Source organism: Cryptomeria japonica, chromosome 5, assembly GCF_030272615.1.
Source record: "Cryptomeria japonica chromosome 5, Sugi_1.0, whole genome shotgun sequence".
Lineage (NCBI taxonomy): Eukaryota > Viridiplantae > Streptophyta > Pinopsida > Cupressales > Cupressaceae > Cryptomeria > Cryptomeria japonica.
Window position 1 is genome coordinate 535,857,503 of NC_081409.1, and position 18,311 is coordinate 535,875,813.

Below are 18,311 nucleotides of genomic sequence, written 5' to 3' on the forward strand. Positions count from 1 at the left end.
TCTTTGTGTGTTGTAAGAAACTCGTACTTGCTATGTGTGCCATGGGATGGTGAAGTAATCAACCATGGGGGATATGTTTGCTTATGAGTATTGGAAACCATACCTGTTTATGTGATGTTGCATATTTGTTCCCTTACTGAGAGCCAACCCACGGGTTGTTGATAAGTCAGTATGTGAAGGGGTAGTATTAGAAGTCACCATTCCTTGAATAGTATGAACAGCGTACGAGTAATGTCTACACGAAGCGACTTTAGCTTCCCTATCTCGAGGAAAAATATAGTTATATAATGAAACTGTATTATAGGTGTACTCAATACTTTCCCTTGTGATGAACTGATTTATGAGGTTCATGTGTGCCAGCCTAATTCCTATCCCTTATTTTGAGCATATAGATGACAGTTCTTGAGCATATTGATGGATTTTATTGGAGCATCTTTTGCCTTGTCTTCATGAGAGGCATGTTATTTTTCTTACATGAGTTGCCAATTGACTAGTGTTGGTAGACTTGTGGGTAGACCTTAGCCATGTATACCTCTGGCTTACGGCGGGTATCCTGAGAGGAACATCGCTATGCGAGGTGTGACCTGCGCGTGCCTTATCCATGAGGTACACTGCCATGCGGGATACGTCCATTGCATGCCCTATCCGCTTGGAGTATTGCCATGTCGTGCTGAGACACGACACGGGATGTAGTAGACATTTCCATGTGGCCTACCGATAGGTATAGGGTAGAGCCATGCCGCGTGATGACGTGATGCGGGGTGATGTCAAGGTGCACACTATCATGCCATGCAGATGTGTGACTAGGCCACACCACATGATGAGCTATTATGATAGCTAGATGATTGTTCCTTCCTTCCTCGTTGGTGGCTAGCTGCTAGTCACATAGTGATGTAATGTGCACTTATGATTTTCTTTTATTTATTTATTTATTTCCTTGTGGGCCAGCAATTTATTTTATTTTGACCTTGAAAGTTTAGCCACTATCTTGCAATCTTAATCTTACTTGATTTGATGTTGCAATTCCGGAAATTATTTTCTTGTCTTACTGTTGGAATTGACGATTATTATCTTTATTCTTCTGTACTTGGGTGGCTAAACTGGTTTATCCTTGTTGTTTTCATATGATGGTCTTGTGTTGCAATGTGAATTCCTCTCCAAGAATGTAGGAGACGGTCTTGGATGAGTGTATACGAGGAAGTAGACATAGGGAGCCTTGAGGATGGGGGTATGTGGGGCTATGAGATAGCTAGGATCCACTACCTACCTGTGAGTGGTGACTATCTCTTGGAGGCTAAACACCTTACACAACAAGGGATGTTCACGAGGGTCTTGTATGGAAGGTAGCACCACCATGGTGTGCCCTAGCACCATCAAGCCCTTGAGTGAGATGTTGGATATTTATGATCATGTTATTTGTTCTGAGAGCAGGCATAGAGATGTTGATCATGCATGTTATCTTTGACCGAGCATTAGACATGCTCACATGTGGCCTTTTGTGTTGTGCAATTCCAGTTATGTGGATGGTTATTATGTGTAATCATGGATTAAATGGTGTTAACTTGTCACTATGTTATGGGACATAGTCATTGGAATAGTTCATATATGCCTGGAAAGTGCAAACAATTGAGTTATATACGTGGCTCTTATTTAATGAAAGTTAACTTGGTTGTAGAAATTTATATTTGAAGCTAGTACTCTAGGATAAAGTTTTGCTAAAAGAGGTATGGGTGAAAGAATTTGATCTTCATGGCATGTTTTCTTGTCATGTTTGATAGATGAGTATGGTAACTGTTGTCTATATCTTTTAATTGCTTTAATTTGGTGTAATGAAAGGAAGGAAAAAATTCTCGTTTCTCTACTATGATTGTGTGTAAATTCTAGGATATTTTAAGAAGTGTATGATTTTAGATGCATTTTGTTAATGGATAATGACATTCATGGAGGATTTATAAATATTGTTTTAAATTGTTGACAAAATATTTATTTGTGCAAATTGATAATTGTTAATTGAGTTTCAGGGCTAATACGTGTTGTATGATTTCCGCTTAGCCTTGCGACTTCCAGGAGTAAGTCGGAGCCTAGGGGGGGAGAATGTAATGCCCTACCCTAGTCGGCCTTGTAAAAACCCATTTGACCTTGGTTGACTTCCTATGTGGCATTCTTGAATGGTGGATTTACCATTATGTAATGTTGTTGATTAGACTATATGAATATTATGCGTACCTATTATTGTGCTTTTGCATCGATTCTTGTGTAAATGTAATTGTTCCCTAATTCTTGTTATAAATCTCGAGCTAACGCCTTCATTGAATATGTATATATATGTATGCTTGCGTGACTCATGGTTGCAGGAGATTGCAGGTACTATATCACCTTGGTGCGGGGTTCATCTCCTTCAGGATTCGTAGGGTTGAGTATACCTCCTTCATCCTTAGAATTCGGATTAGGTGGTCATAAAATTCTCATCTTGCCTTAGCCATGATCAAGTGAGCGTCATGTGTGGTCCGTAGGGTCCCTTTGTCGTTTGGGTTGCGTGTCGTGTGATTGGTGGACTTTCTTGGTTTGTGTGCCTTGCGTGTGGATAATGGAGTATTTTATCCTAAGAATTTAATTCAATTTACTGTGTGGATGTACGCATTGGTAATTGAGAAATTTAAAATAGATAGTTTTATTTTATATGATTAATCGTTAATTTAAGAGATCACTTTATTTATATTTGTAGCAAGCTTAAGAATGTAGTTTGAATTAATGTGTTCATTTACGCATTAGTAGTTGAGAAATCAAAATAAATAGGTTTCTTTTAGGTGATTAATCATTAATTAAAAGGATCGCTTTATTTATGTTGTAGCGAATTTAATTTAATGGTTAGTTTTAAATAATGAATTTAATTAGTTTATGCATTTTAAAAATAAAGGGAAATCTTTAAAGTTATTTGAAATATAATTAATTTAACCACTTTTGCATTTTGGAAAAGAAAGGGTTGAATTTTTTAAAAAGAAAAAATATGGGGATGGAGATTTGGGGATTTTTGCAAGGATGGATTTCTATAGTTGCGGGATTGGGGGCTCTTCTTCGAATCTTACCAGGAATGCTAAAGAGGTAGGATTCCATTCTTCCCTTTTGTTCTTTGACTAAATTAAAAAAAAATGGTATTTGTTTGTTCTTCATGAAATGCTGGTTTTTAAAATGTCCATGAATACTCTTAGATTCAAGTTCAGTTTTGAGAATATTGTTGTTTTGGGGCAAGATTGTTAAAAAGAGTAGATAAATGAGATTAAATCCATTTGGGTATTTGAGTTTTATGATCTAGTTGGGAATATTTTCCATTATATTGTTTTGAACATCTGGAAAAATATGTTTGTGACTGTGATAAATGGATAATGAGGGTTTTACGTTTCTTTTGGTTATTTCGTTTATGCGTATTTCAAAAACAAGTAGTTAAGTCGAAACTAGAAATACAAAAAAAAATATATATAATAAATTTAAAGAAAAAAAAAATTGTGTAAACGAAAATAGGGGTTTTCGGGGGGGGAGCCGAAGCTCAACCCGGACACCCCGCTCCACTACGTGTGGGTGTCGAAGGGGCTGCGGACCCCATGGCAGCCGCAACAACCCCCAGCTCCACAGAGTGGTGGCCGAAGGGGCTGCAACCCCCACGGCGGCCGCAGTAACCCCCAGCTCCACTATGTGTGGAGGCTGAGGGGCTGCGTCCGTTGTGACGGCCACAGGCCCAGCGGCTAGGGCAAAGCCGACCTAGGGTTTTCCGCCCTAGGGTTTGGCCGCACTCTCTTTATTTTTCTTTTTTTAATTTTTAAAAAAATTTTATAAATTTAGTTTAGTGAAATAATAAAACAAAATTTAAAATAATAATATAAATATATTAAAAGCAATATGTTTTATTATTATTAGAATTTGGTGGAGATTTAAATACTACTAAGTAATAATCATTAATAATGGAATAAAATATATATTAAAATATATTGCTAAATTAGATAGTATCTAATTAATATATATTATTAATTATATATTCATCATTGGCCCCATTATAGCGAGTATTTCCATTTGAATTATCAATTGTTGTAATATGGTTATTTTTTTATTTAAGTTGGTAAATACAGGAATTTATATATATGCTATTAAATAAATCGAATGGTGAATTCTTCCTTAAATGGTAGGCTAGGGAACTTTAATTCGTTGGGAGATGTTTTCCCATTTCCTTGTTAAAATGTTTAATGTATTTCGTTCCTCTCTGTAAAAGGGTAAATTTTGTGTTGCTAGAATGGGGACTAGAGTATTGTTTCTAAACCAGCATGTCAATAATGTTTATCTAAGGATTAAATAACTTGTTTAGATGCTTAAACCAACATGCGAAAAGGTTGTATTTACCCATTAATGCATGTGCATGGTTTAATATTTTTGTAATCGCTATGTCTATAGAAATAGCATGTCCTTGATGGGTTGTTGGGTCCCTATCGTCTGGTTGCTTGTGTCTGGGTCATAGTCGGTCAAGCCTCTATTTAGGGTACCGATAGTTAAGAAACCGTTGTAGTTGCTTGTGATGTATTTAGTTGGATCCGCTTCAAAAGGGATCATTATGTAATTATCGACCGAGGTAGTTGTTGTATAGAGGTTGTGTTTGCCTAAAAGGCAGAGATGTAATTGACATGAGACCTATGTAATCTTAACTTAAATAATTGCCAGAGGGGTCTTGCAGTTGAGCAGACCCGGAGATGTAGCCCTCTAGGGGTGAACTCCGAGATCATATCTATGTTATGCGATGCTTTTGTCTCTCTTATTTCATACTTTAAGTTATCATGTATGGTTGCATTTTGTAAGTGTATAATAGGAATTTAAATAAGTTATTTCTTGAATGCATGAATATAGTCATCTTGTTAAAAGTAGTAATTAGGGTCATAAAAGTTTGTAGATATGATTATGGAAAGTATTTTGTTAATGTTAATGAAAAGAAGTAAGCATGGAAAAAAACTCGCTAGGTTACAAATATTGGATTAACTTGTTATCAAGTTTGAAATTTGAACGTATTGAATGGGTAACAAATATTGGATTAATGTCATAATATCTAAATTGAAAACTGATGGATGAACCTCATTCGGCTACTTACCGTATTATCTTAATAAATGAACATCGTCGTGTTAGCTATATTTCACTATATTGGATGAATTTATTTAGTTGTTTACGTTTTATTCTAAACAAATAATCCTCACTAGATTAGTTCTATAATTGGATGAACTCAAATTGTTTATCCTCATTATAACCTTAATAAATGATCTTCATCATAATAGCTATAATCGAACTAACATGGGAGAACTCATTTAGTTGTTTATATCTTAATCATAGCAAATGTATTACTTCCTGTTAACTTTATTTTAACTAAAATGAGTGAACTCATTAAGTGACCTATATCTTAACCCTAATGGATGATCTTCATGGATTAATTACATTTTATCCTCTATAAATGAGCTACGATTTATTAGTTGGTTATGTTTAAACCCAAATGAAGGAACCCCCTCATTATGTTATTTACATATTTAATTCTTAATGAATGAATTTCATCTTATTAGCCATACTTTTAACTATAAAGAATGATCTCATTTGTAGTTGGTTACTTTTAAACCTAACTGAACGAACTTCATTATATTAGTTTCATTGTATCAAAATGGATGGACTCGTCCAGTTAACCATACCTAAACCCTAATGGGTGAATTCTTAAGTTAATTATGTTTTAACTTCATTGAGTAAATATCCTCTTGTTAGCGTCATCTCCAATCATAATAGATGAACGCTTCCTAAATTCTAAAATGTCAATTCATCGAACATAACATATCCATGTCTTAAGTAATAACTTATAATTAGGATATCCAGCTTAATTGAATCTAATGTCGCGAGTTGAGTTAGGTGTAGGTTACGTAATCAGGTTGGGAAACTCCTTAGGATTGTTGAGTCTTCCGCTGTGTTATCTAAGCGTTAGATAACTCCAATGTATCTTGATGTTGTGTCTTATTATTAACACTCTTATTATTATTATAAACTATTGTAAAAAGATATGTATATTTACACTCCATTTGAGTGTTTTAGCTTTAACCCTTCGGGGTTTCCTGGTGGGGCATTACAGGACTCCATCAAATTTCTCTCCATATATGAAATAATCAATGTATATTTCCATTTTGTTGAGAGAAATATCAAATAAGATATTGGTAAATTCCATTTGAAATGTTGCAGGGGCATTGCACAAGCCAAAAGGGAGAACTAAATAAGCATACGTACCCCCAAGGGCATGTGAAGGTAGTTTTGTCCTGATCCTTAGGAGCAATTATGATATGATTATATCCACTAAACCCATCCAAAAAGGATAAATATTGCTTCCCTGCTAGATTATCCAATACCTAATCAATAAAAGGTAATGGGAAGTGATCCTTCTTAGTGGCTGTATTCAGTTCTCTATAGTCAACACACACTCCACTTGCCTCCTTTTTTTGGTACAATGACCAAAGGAGATACCCACTGGCTACTAGAGATAGGATAGATGAAGCCTACATCTAACAATTTTTGCAATTCTTGTTTAACAATTTCTCTTACAGTAGGGTTCACTCTCCTTTGTGGTTGTCGGTTTGGTTTGCAATCTTTGTTGATGAACATTCTATGACTATAGATCATAGGATACAATCCATTCATGTCATGATAATCCCAAGCAAAGGCATGTTTGTGGGTTTTTAGGAGTGTTGCCAATGAATCATGTTGGGTTCTAGTCAACTTATTGTTGATATTTAGGAATCTTCCTGGAGAAACCTCTAATTGCTCAGTCAGTTCTATCATAGATGTTGGACTTATAGTGGGGGTCTTCACTTCATGTGGGAGAAATGCATGCAACAGGTGTGATTGGTCTCAAAATTTAGGGGTAGAGGGTGATGGTAACAACATTAGCAAATGACATAAAAGATGATTCTCTATTTTAACTCCCAACTCATAATTCTTTTGGATAATTTGGGATAAAATTTCATCATCATCTTGCAATTGCAAGATAGAACTCCTACCAATCATCATTAATGATTGTAGAGAATTAACCTCCTCAACATTATCACCCAAGTTAGGCCAAACTATAGCATCATTCTCTTCATGAGGCTTGGCTAGTGGAAAAAAACAAGCTTCTTAGTGGTTTTGCCATTTTAAATGGTCATATCTCCAAATCTACATCCTATATAGGCATCTGTAGTAGCCAACCATGGTCTTCCCATTATAACAGGATATCCCCCCAGAGTGGCTTTTGGGGATAAAATCATGAAATATGCTGGATATTCCCAAGAATCTAGGGTGACAATGAGGTCTTCAACAACCCCATTTGGTGTGACTATGAAAACTATCAGCTAGTTGCAACACAATGGGTGTATGCCTTAAGAGTTGTAATATTTAAATTCTTCATCAGGCTTCTGGTCATTACATTTATAGCAACTCCCAAGTCTACAAGAGCATTTTTAACCAAACCCCATTAATGGTTATGTCTACCACTAGACTACTAGGATCAGAACACTTAGGAATTACAACTTTCCCAAACATAATATCTGCTAATTGGCCCATGACATGAACAATTTGAGGACCTTTTCTTTTTCTGCCTGATTTCTTTAGACACATTTCCCTTATGGCTTTACTATAGATGGGAACATCTTTAATGGCTTGGAATAAGGGTATTTTAACACAAACATACTTGAGTTGGTCTAGAAAATCAAAGGTTGGCTCCACTCCAGGTTCTTTGATTGCTAGCCTATGAGGAAATGGAGGGTTTGGCTCAACTGTCTATGTTTTCTTAGGTTGTCCCATTGGAGTAGACTTGGTGGCTTGAGTGTGAATATTTTTTAATTGTTCTTATTGTTCTGAAGAAAGTTCAGTAATAATAGGCAAATGAGGAACCCTCAAGTTGTTCCTTGAGCACAATTGCATGTTACTGATATTCACGATATAGGCAGGGTATTGGATAGGATTAGTAACAAATGCCTACTGTTGTGTTTTGATGTCAAGATTTAGTGTAGGTTGTGTTGGCATTTGAGTTGGTCTAGGTGCATTGGCATTTGGGCTAGCTTGAGACAATAGGGCTTGTCGAGGAGGAGGAACAGGTGGCTGCATGTAGCCAACAAATTGATTTTATCATTGTTGTCCTCCTCTCCATTGAGGTGTTGATTGCCAGTTCCCCTAAGGAGGTTGCCAATTACCTTGAGGTGGTTGTATGTTCATATTTTGGTAATTTGGCCATGAAGGATACTTTTTTCCCCAATTATTTTGCTCATAATTTAACCAATTTGAAGGATTTTGGAATTGCTAATTATTGCTAGTAGCATTGGGATTTGCATAAGGAAGATTGAAAGAAAGAGGATCTAGAGGCATACCGTGTCTTGGTGCTCATGGTCTCCATTGTGCCACAAAGAAGACTTGTCCTTCCTCATCCTCAATTGGTCTGAATTATGGATACTCACACTTGCTCTCAATGCTCTCAATGTTATTTCATCTGCAATATTTCTTATTTTGTCTATAGTGAGGGTAATATTCTACTAATATAGCTTCTACTTCAACATGCTTCTTGTTCGTTTGAGGTGTGTCCAATTGTGTTGTCATATTGTTGATAGTATCTTCCTTGAAATCTTTCAGCAGATGAGGTATATCCATCCTAAAAAACTGTTGAAGATGCTTTTACTACTCTAGAGTCAGGCCTATAGTATCTACACTTCTTGGCAGAAGCCCTAGAATGTTTTTGAAAAATCTTCTTGATATCATCCTATTCAAATTGAGTAATGTCTCCTCCCATAAGGTCAAGTGCTTCAATACAATCCTCATTGATTCCCCTTAGAAAAATCAATTTCAGGGATTCTTCACTCAAAGTGCTATGCTTGGACTTCCTGACACTGAAAAAAAACCTTTCAAGATAATTTTCCAGACTTTCATCCTCTTTTTGTGCCATTCGGAAGATATCATCACCATGTTGATCAATTCCTCTGTAATAGTCTTTATATTTCTCCAAAAACTTTGTCTTCATTTCATCCCAAATAGTTATTGCATCCCTACCTAAACTCATAAACCACCTAAGAGCAGCTTCTTTCAGTGTAGCAAGGAATAACTTGAGTTTATGGGCATCAATGGTGTAATCATAACATCTACATAGGATATCAAATTCAAATAAAAAGGTGTCGGGGTCTTCAGTGACCAGGCCATAGAATTTTGGAAGAGAGGAGGCTGGAATATTTTTTAGATTTGCATTATCATGCTGGTCAGGAATAGGGAATTCAAAAGTAGGATTAGGAGGTGGGTTACCTCTTCCACTAGGAGGTACCATTGGAATTTGATAAAGAACTAGAGGTAAAATATCTTATTCAGGGGGTTCGTTTAAGAAATCAAGGTCTCCTTCTGATAAATAAAAAATACCTCGATTTCCAGATTCAACAAAGACTTCAGCAAAAGGATCTATATCTAGGGCTTGGTAAGGACTTATTTCAAGATTAGACCGAGAGGGAAGGAATATTCCTAATGCATTCCTCCTTCTTCCCCTATGCATACAGATTTTGTCTCAATTACCAATTGTAGACGTATAAAAATGACCACTTTCCTAAGTGAATATTTAATATTCATTTTATTCTCATTCCTCTATTTAATTAAATTTAATTTAATTAAAGCATTCATATTCATCTATTTGATTAAATAAGTTATTCAATTTATTTAATTAAATTCACTTAGGCCTTTCTACTCTTTTTAATTAAATCTAATTTATTTAAAACCCCCACTTGCATCTATTTTTGTTGAAATAAAGCAATTTATTTTAATTAAAATTTCCCACCATCTACTTGCATTCTCCTACATATCTCAGTTAAAAAACCCCTTCTAGATTCTTCTAATCACTTCTAAATTAGCCTAATCCATCTCCTAAATATTGTCACATCCCTAACCAAAGGGAAGTCACTTCTCAAACCCTCAAAGTCTTCAATAACCATTAAAGGCTTTATGTCTTCAACAAGTTAACCTTGAAAGTCTTCCAAACCATTAATGGTTAACTCAACCCTCTTGCATGAGTAGAGACTTTCTCTCTAACTCAACCCTCATCTAACCCAAGGGTCTCATCAAGCATTGATGGCTTTAACCTTGGTTATTTATTTAACCCTTGCACAAGAGTTTACCTCTTGGGTAAAAACTTTATCCATTGGATAAACCTAACCTAACCTTAACCCTTACCTCCTAAGGTGAGGTCTTCTCAAGCATTTAATGCTTCTTACATCTCCTCTCAAGCAGTCTTATGTTGACAATTGTCACCATTTCATTGATGAGAATTGTAAACATGGATTGATAACTTTCAATCCTGACCTCTGATAGGATCATCCAATCTTGACCCTTCATTGCCCTATTTTCCCTATAAATAGAGCCCTCATTTCTCCATTTTCATATCCAAGTCTTTAGTATCAAACTTATAGGCATTTTACTCATCATCCAAGTTTCATACATCTAATACATATCTAGTCATTTTATAAAAATATTTAGTCTCTTTTTGAATATAAATAATCTAATAAACATCTTAGAAGCATTTCTATTATCATAAATAATCATATTAAGCTAGTGTATCTTATTAGGATAGTTCTTTTACTAATCCTTTCATCTTATCATCATATGCATGCTAGTTTAATTTATGTTTGTTAATATCATGCACATTTAGGATTGCATTCATGTTAGATTGATCAAACATCCCTCATTCTCATGGTTGTCATCCCTAAGTCACTTTGCTCAGTGATCTAAGAGCAAAGGCATTTGCTTGAGGGGTCTTGTGAGATAGAGAATAATGGAACATCCCTTGGGAAGTTGAGCTATTCCATATAGCTCTGTAACTTGCACCAAGAGTCCCATTGGTGTGTGGACTAGTCCTGAATTCATATTTTTCATTTCATCCAACCACTTTTCCCACACACATTTATGGTGCCCACCGTGGGGCATAACCCCATTTATCAAATCATTTTTGATACAGGACTAACTTTCTAGGTACATAGAAAACTTGAATTAGTGCATTGATACCATCCTTTAGCGCATCCAGTCTGTACTTTGGTGCATCCCGCTCACTGTTTAGCGCTTCGAGACCATCCTTTAGTGCATCCCACAGTAAACTTAGCGCATAGCATTTCTACTATTTCCTGTAAGTCTCAATGCTTTAAAACATCAGTACAACACATCCATGCAATAGCATAGCGCATAGGGGTTTTCGGTTAGTGCATAGGTGCCATTCTATAGTGCATATGGTCTGTATATTAGCGCATAATAGACACAAACTGAAAAACAAAATTGTAATAGAGACAGAAAATTAGACTTGTAGAAGTCCACCTTGAAAATTTTCATCGCTAACTGGTTTTATTACAAGTAACTAACATTTGTTTGCAGGGTTGGGAGTATTTTCTTTTACTAAGTTTTAGGCTTTTGATTAAATTTTTTATTTCTAACTTTGCTAAGTTAGTTATTTGAATTTTTCTTCATTTCCTTATTAGTAAAATGAACTCATTTTCATTTTGGAGTACTTAAAAAGAACAACAAACAAAAACTTTACCTTGCATTCATAGGAAGAGAAAACACTTCGATTTTGGGGTTTAAAAAAAACAAGACAAACTTTCTTTTTGCAAAATTTTAAAATGAATCTCACCATCCTTTGGTGTTTAAAATGATCCATTTCATTCCTTTCATAAGTTAAAGAACCTCATTTTCAAAGTTCTAGATAAGGCAAAAGAGGGAAACCATTCCCCTATCAAATTTATTTTGTTGCCCATCTCGAAGAATTTCCTTTGTTGACCAGGATTTTATTACTTAGATCAGAAAATCATTGACTTGAAAAAAATAAAAAATAAAAAGAACATCATTCCATTTTTGGACCAACATCTCCTAATAGAATTAACAAACAACTGAATTGTGGGGTTGAAAAGAATCATTTTGTGCCTTGTCTCAAAAGTGGAAGGTATATGCTCTCCCCTTAACTGGGTGATCAAAAAGCCAAACCACTCTTATGCTTTTTGTATTTTAAGCATTTACAACCTTTAGCAGGTCTGCCCTCCCGAGTTGCTCTTAGAGCGCCAATTAAATGGTCGATGAGAGGGGATCGACCTATGTGGGAAATGACTTTATCGCCAAGTGTTCCAACCCACTATATTCAAAAGTGGAGGGTGACAAAAGTCCCTTCAATGGTTTTGCTCAGCGATTAGCCTTCCCCCAGTATCTTTACGATACGTAAAGTCTTTGTTCCAAAGGTTGGGAAGCCCCCAGAGGGAGTTTATCACTGAAGACCAAACAAGAAGCTTGATTATGAAGTTTAGAAATAGAAACATTGAGCTATGTCAGTATCCAAACATCCTCAATATCATAGTGCAAGGGTGGGGAAGAATCCGCCCCCAAGCTTACTCACCATATATCTCCCAAGATAGCTACTCAATTGTGAAGCAATTCACTTTTGGTTAATTTCTGGCAAAAGGAAAAAAATTGGGTGCCCCTTAGGGGGTGACATGGTTGTTTGAGCTGATAGAGTATCGAGACTAGTGGGCTATGGTATTGTTGATGACCTTTGAATAAAGAGTCTATCTGAATTGTCTTATTTGTATCCAAACCTATGAAAATATTGGGGACTTGAACACATCCTCGCAGAACATACACTCTTTGTTTAGAATAGGTAAAAATAGTTGTCTTTTTCATGTTGTGTTTGAATTTTATACTTCAAAAAATCATCCATCAAAGTTAAACAAGTGTTGAAAATTTTTTAGAAAACCAAAAATAGAACAAACATAGCAGTTTAGTGCGTAGAAGCAATATCCTAGCGCATCTAAGTCAAAGTTTAGCGCATCAAAGCTGAAACTTAGCGCATTTATCTTGAAAAATAGTGCATAACAGTCTGAACATTTGGCAACTTTTCACTAGCACTCTTAGGCACCATATTAGCGCGTTGAAACATCAGCCTAGTGCATTGGGGGCAAACTGTAGCGCTTTGGGCCCAAACTTTAGCACATACTCAAGACAGATTAGTGCATAACCATTCCTGTCATAGCAAAATTCAAAACTCTGGTTTAGCGCATAGCACGGGCAGCTTAGTGCATTGGTGACTTTAAATAGTGCATCTAGTTTCTATCTTAGCGCATAGATAAAACTGAGAAAAATAGAGAGCAAAACTGAACATTCTTGAAAAAATTTATCATCAATTTTGAATACCCTTTTGGATCTTCAGTCAACCTCATCAGAAAAAACTTGAGTCAAAACATCAGAAAATATTCCAAACAATCAAACAAGTCATTCTTAGAACAACAGTTGTTAGAATCCAAAACTAGCTAAGGATAACACTTTCTATCAAAATTGGGTAACATCATCACATTGATCAAAAGGTATGCCAATTAAATGGATTCCATCAAAAAAAATATACCTAGTTTAAACCTAAGTTGTCAAATCGAGTCTCCATATTGGGAGACTCTTATTCCATATCATTTGACGCACTTTGTCATGGAGGGGCATCTAAACCTTCATTTGATAAAGTAGGCTTAAGTTTTCAAAAAAAGTATCTCAATCCAAACATCAGAGGAAACCATTGATCCCTTGTGTATGACCACTCCTCATATTTTGAGAGGAAAAAGTCTTCATCACAAAACTAAGTTGAAGAAACAACAACTCAGTTCTCAGAAAATTGCCAAACGGAATAGATTTCTCTACATTAATAGCCAACTCTTCAAATCACATCGCACCTTTCTCCATCATATGCGCTTATACCTTCAAGACAAGTCAAACAAATTTGACGTAGAACCATTGAGAAGTAGAGCCTTTTTCCAAAAATCAACATTCAGTCAACGCTTAAATCGTAGAGGAAAGATCAACCCAGCTTTCTTCCCGGAAGTCTGCATCACTTATAACATAGCTCGATTTGAACCACCAACCCCCGAACAACACGAAGAAGAGGATTTCATCCCCTTTGTCACAGAAAGTTTCTTTTAGATGCTCGATGTCACTTGCTCTTAATGAAACAAGCAAAGCAAACCACAACCAGAGTCCAGTATGGATCGAAGATTATCAAATCCTTTCGAGTATCCAAATCTAGAGGAAACAGAGATTACTAAGGAGCTCCTCCAAGAATGTCAAGAAAGTGCCTCATTTCAAAAACTTATGGAAAGACTCATAGAGGTCGACAAACAAAAATACATGCTCATGCTAACAAGCAAAGGAGTTAGGATTCCAGAATACTTCGACACTGAAATCTTTAGGACAAGGTCTCGAAATTATACTTATCAAGAACAACAAAGAGAAGAGGAAATACGTGAACCTAAACAAAACATACTTGAGCAAAACATACCTTAACAACATAACATACCAAAACACATCCATGCTCAAACTAGGGATAACAAAAGGGAAGAACCCTTCCCTCGACAAAAAATGTGCCCATGGTTGCTCTTACACAACAAATGCAAATGCTACAAAGGAAAATGAAAGACATGCAATAGGGGACCACAGTACGATATTCCTTAAATGAAATTTGTCCTTACCCCTTTGACAGAAGATTGAACATGATGCCTTTTCCCTTGAATTCAGGCATACCCAAATATGACAAATATGATGGTAAGAGAGATCCTCGTGATCATGTTCAGGAGTTTTGTACCATGAGCCTTGAATTTGCCCATGATGACACCTATTTGATGAGGCTATTCCCAAGAATCTTGGGAGGACAAACAATGGAGTGGTTATCCAAACTTACACCTCTCGTCAAATCCTTTGATGAGTTGATCAATAAATTTATCACTCAATACTCCTGCAATATTCAACACACAATCACCATGCTGGATGTATGTAATACCAAACAGAAAAACAATGAAACATTCATGGTGTTTCTTCAATGTTGGAGAAGGATTTTTTTGAGATATCTTTGAGATGTGCCTCAAAAGGAAAAGATGGAAATTTTCATCGACAATCTGAATAATGAGATGAGTTACATACTCAAGCTCCAATGCATACCATATTTTGCCAAGTTGATCGAAAATGACATCCAAGTAGAGGAGGCATGTATTAAGAAAGGAACATTGAAGTTCTTCAAAAAAGGAACTAACTCATCCAACTCTCATTTAAACAACCAGAACAACAACAACACCTTAGACAAATCTAGATTCTGGACCAGAAACAAGAACACTGGTCACGAGGGCGGAATTGATGCTAATGATATAAAGTCCAAACAACTAGTATTGGCTTTATCCGGTAATCCTCAGGCTGCCAAGAATCAAAAGGGTGTTAACCAAAGCACTAACACTTATACACCAAATACCAATCTGGGACCTTCAAATGCAAACAACATGGTCAACAATAGCCAAGACAATAACACAAATCTAGGACCTAATCCAAATCCAAGGGGTAACACCAACAATTTTCCAAAAAGACGCACCATTGGGGCAATCCTTAGAATCAACATTCCGAGAACTCCTGACAAACAAGATTATCACATTACCAGCTATAAACAACTTTGAACCCCAGGTCAAACCACCTTGGTGGAATGACTCGCACTTCTATGATTTTCATCAAAACAAAGGACATCGAACAAATGATTGTGTGAGGCTCAAAAACATTGTTCAAGACATGATTGATAGAGGTGATTTAACAGTCGATGGTCTCAAGACAAATGGTGATAATGATGCCTTTAAAAATCCTCCTCCAAATTACAACAAGGATGGAGCTTCAGCATCAAATGATACCAGAGGAGCTCAAATAAATCATGTATACAATAACACCATCAATCATATATCGACAGATGACAATCAAGTAAATGTCATTAAAATCAAAGACAAACATGAACATGAATCGATCAATGTAACCACTAGAGCTCAAAAAATATGTCTTGAAAGGGCATACATCAACAACAACCACTATCCCAAGACTCAGTATAACTTAGTTGATCAACTGTGGAAAACTCCTACATAGATATCCATACTCGAGTTACTCAAACTTTTGCCAAAACATAAGGACATCTTGGAACAAGAACTAGTTGAAACAAATGTACCTCAAGATTTGGATATTGAAAAATTTCAAGCCATGGTGGCTCACATGACTGGGCCTCATAATCTCACCTTTTCTAAAAATGATAATATCTCTTTGAGCCATCCACATAACACTCCCCTTCACATTGAAGTCTTAGTCTACAAACATCAAGTTAAAAGATTCTTAATAGATGGAGGAGTTGGTCTCAATATTTGTACCTTAAAACTTATACGTGCATTAGGCTTCTCTAAATAGTCTATTGATCCACACAAAAAGATCACCATCAAAGCATATGATGATGAAGAGAGATCATCCAAGGGAACAGTAATATTACCTATTCAGGTAGGACCGATACAAAGGGACACTATGTGCCAAGTCTTAGATATAGACTTAACATACAATATTTTATTGGGTCATCCTTGGATACATGAAATGCAAGCAATACCATCAACCTACCACCAGTGTGTCAAATTCCCATATAATGGGCAGGAGATTTTTATATCAGCTGACAATAACCCCTTTCAACATTGCAATGCCATGGGGGTAGCCCAAGACAGCTTGGTTCCACACAATAGGGAAGCTCAAACTTCCTCAACAATAGATCATTATCAAGAAAAGCTCAAATCTTTATCCATGGATTTCAAACAAAAGATGAAAATCAAAGAGAAAGGCATGGGAGAATACTCTTTCAAACCCATGTGTTTAACCAACTTACCAGCATCACCAAAATCTCATGGGCAGCCTTCTGCATCAACACATCAAGCAATATAGCCCATCACTAAGTTTGATGGCCAATTTATCCAATTAGGCACACTAGCACATGAATCAGAAGAAAAAGACATCCTTAGTTGGCTATACAAAGATGAGGAAGAAGTTAGAGCTGCTACTATGGAGGTAGCTATACCAACATAGCAGTATGGAAAAGGATTCCTGATCATGCAACAAATGGGATACAATGGCAAAGGACCTATAGGCAAACGTCAAGAAGGCATTACAGAACCATTGGACCCTCCTTCACAGTTTTCTAGGGACAAAACAAGATTAGGATATGGACACAACCTACCCCCAAGGCAACAGAAGAACAAATATCAAAAACCTCAGTGGAAAGCAAAGAATAAATACAATGAGGACTCATGGCAGGAGGCACTACATGAAGTAACAGAAACAATAAGGAAAGAGCGAGAACACCAGGAAAAAGAGAAACAACAAGAGGAGTTGGCCATTCAGAGAGAAGAAGCAGCTTATGAGGAAGTACACCATGTTTAAGAACCCATTCAAAGCAAGGCAAAATCACCTCCTGAAGAAATTACTACTCCCCAAGGAGAAACAGTAAATGAACAAATGCAAAGTGTACAAGCAGGTTCTGATACAGAATCAAAGAAAACTATCAAACTGGTATCAATTATCAGGGATCTCTTTTCACCTTACAACATACCTATCAGTAGCACTGAAAGACTCTAGGACAACACTTCGAAGATTGATTCTAATGACTATGAATGGGGCGATTGATTCTAATGACTATGAATGGGGCAGTTGTTCAACTATTACTGAAGATATACCTAAAGGTGCTATTTATACACCCCTTTCTCACGAAGGACATGACATAGAGTCTGGACTACTTGAATTTGGTCCACAACATATCTACGAAGCTACGGAAAATGAATAGTGACATTACAAGCAAGTCTACACAGAAGATGATACCATCGAAGACCTTGACAATATCATTAACTTATCTAATATCCCAGACAACCTTAATGATTCCTCTATCATGGCACTTACCACAGCTGACCTCGACCCACCCAATGACTCTTTACCACTCGTATTTCCTGATCTCATAGACTGGGATGAACCTGAAAACCATGACATACCTATTTTCCTAGATGACAAATCCATTATCCATTACCTATGTATTGTCAACCCAAAAACATACTCTACCAGCAAACAAAGTAACGAAATTTGCAATCAAGAGGGTGCCAAGTATTTCAGTCACAAAAATAAAAGAAATAAAGGGTCTAATGCTGAAAACCAGTCAATGGCAGCACTAGATCACATAAAAGTCAAAATAAAGGATGCATCTAAGGGTCAAAACATTTTTAAGGCACCTAAAGATGGGAGACTTGACACTCTTCCTGAACACTATCATGAGCGATCACCCATATTTATTGAGCCCACTCAATCAATCAACATTGGTACAAAAGAAGCAGCTAAAAACATACACCTAGCAGAGTCTCTGACAGAAGAAGAAAAACCAAAGTTTATCAGATTCTTCAAGGAAAAGAAAATCAATTTTGCTTGGT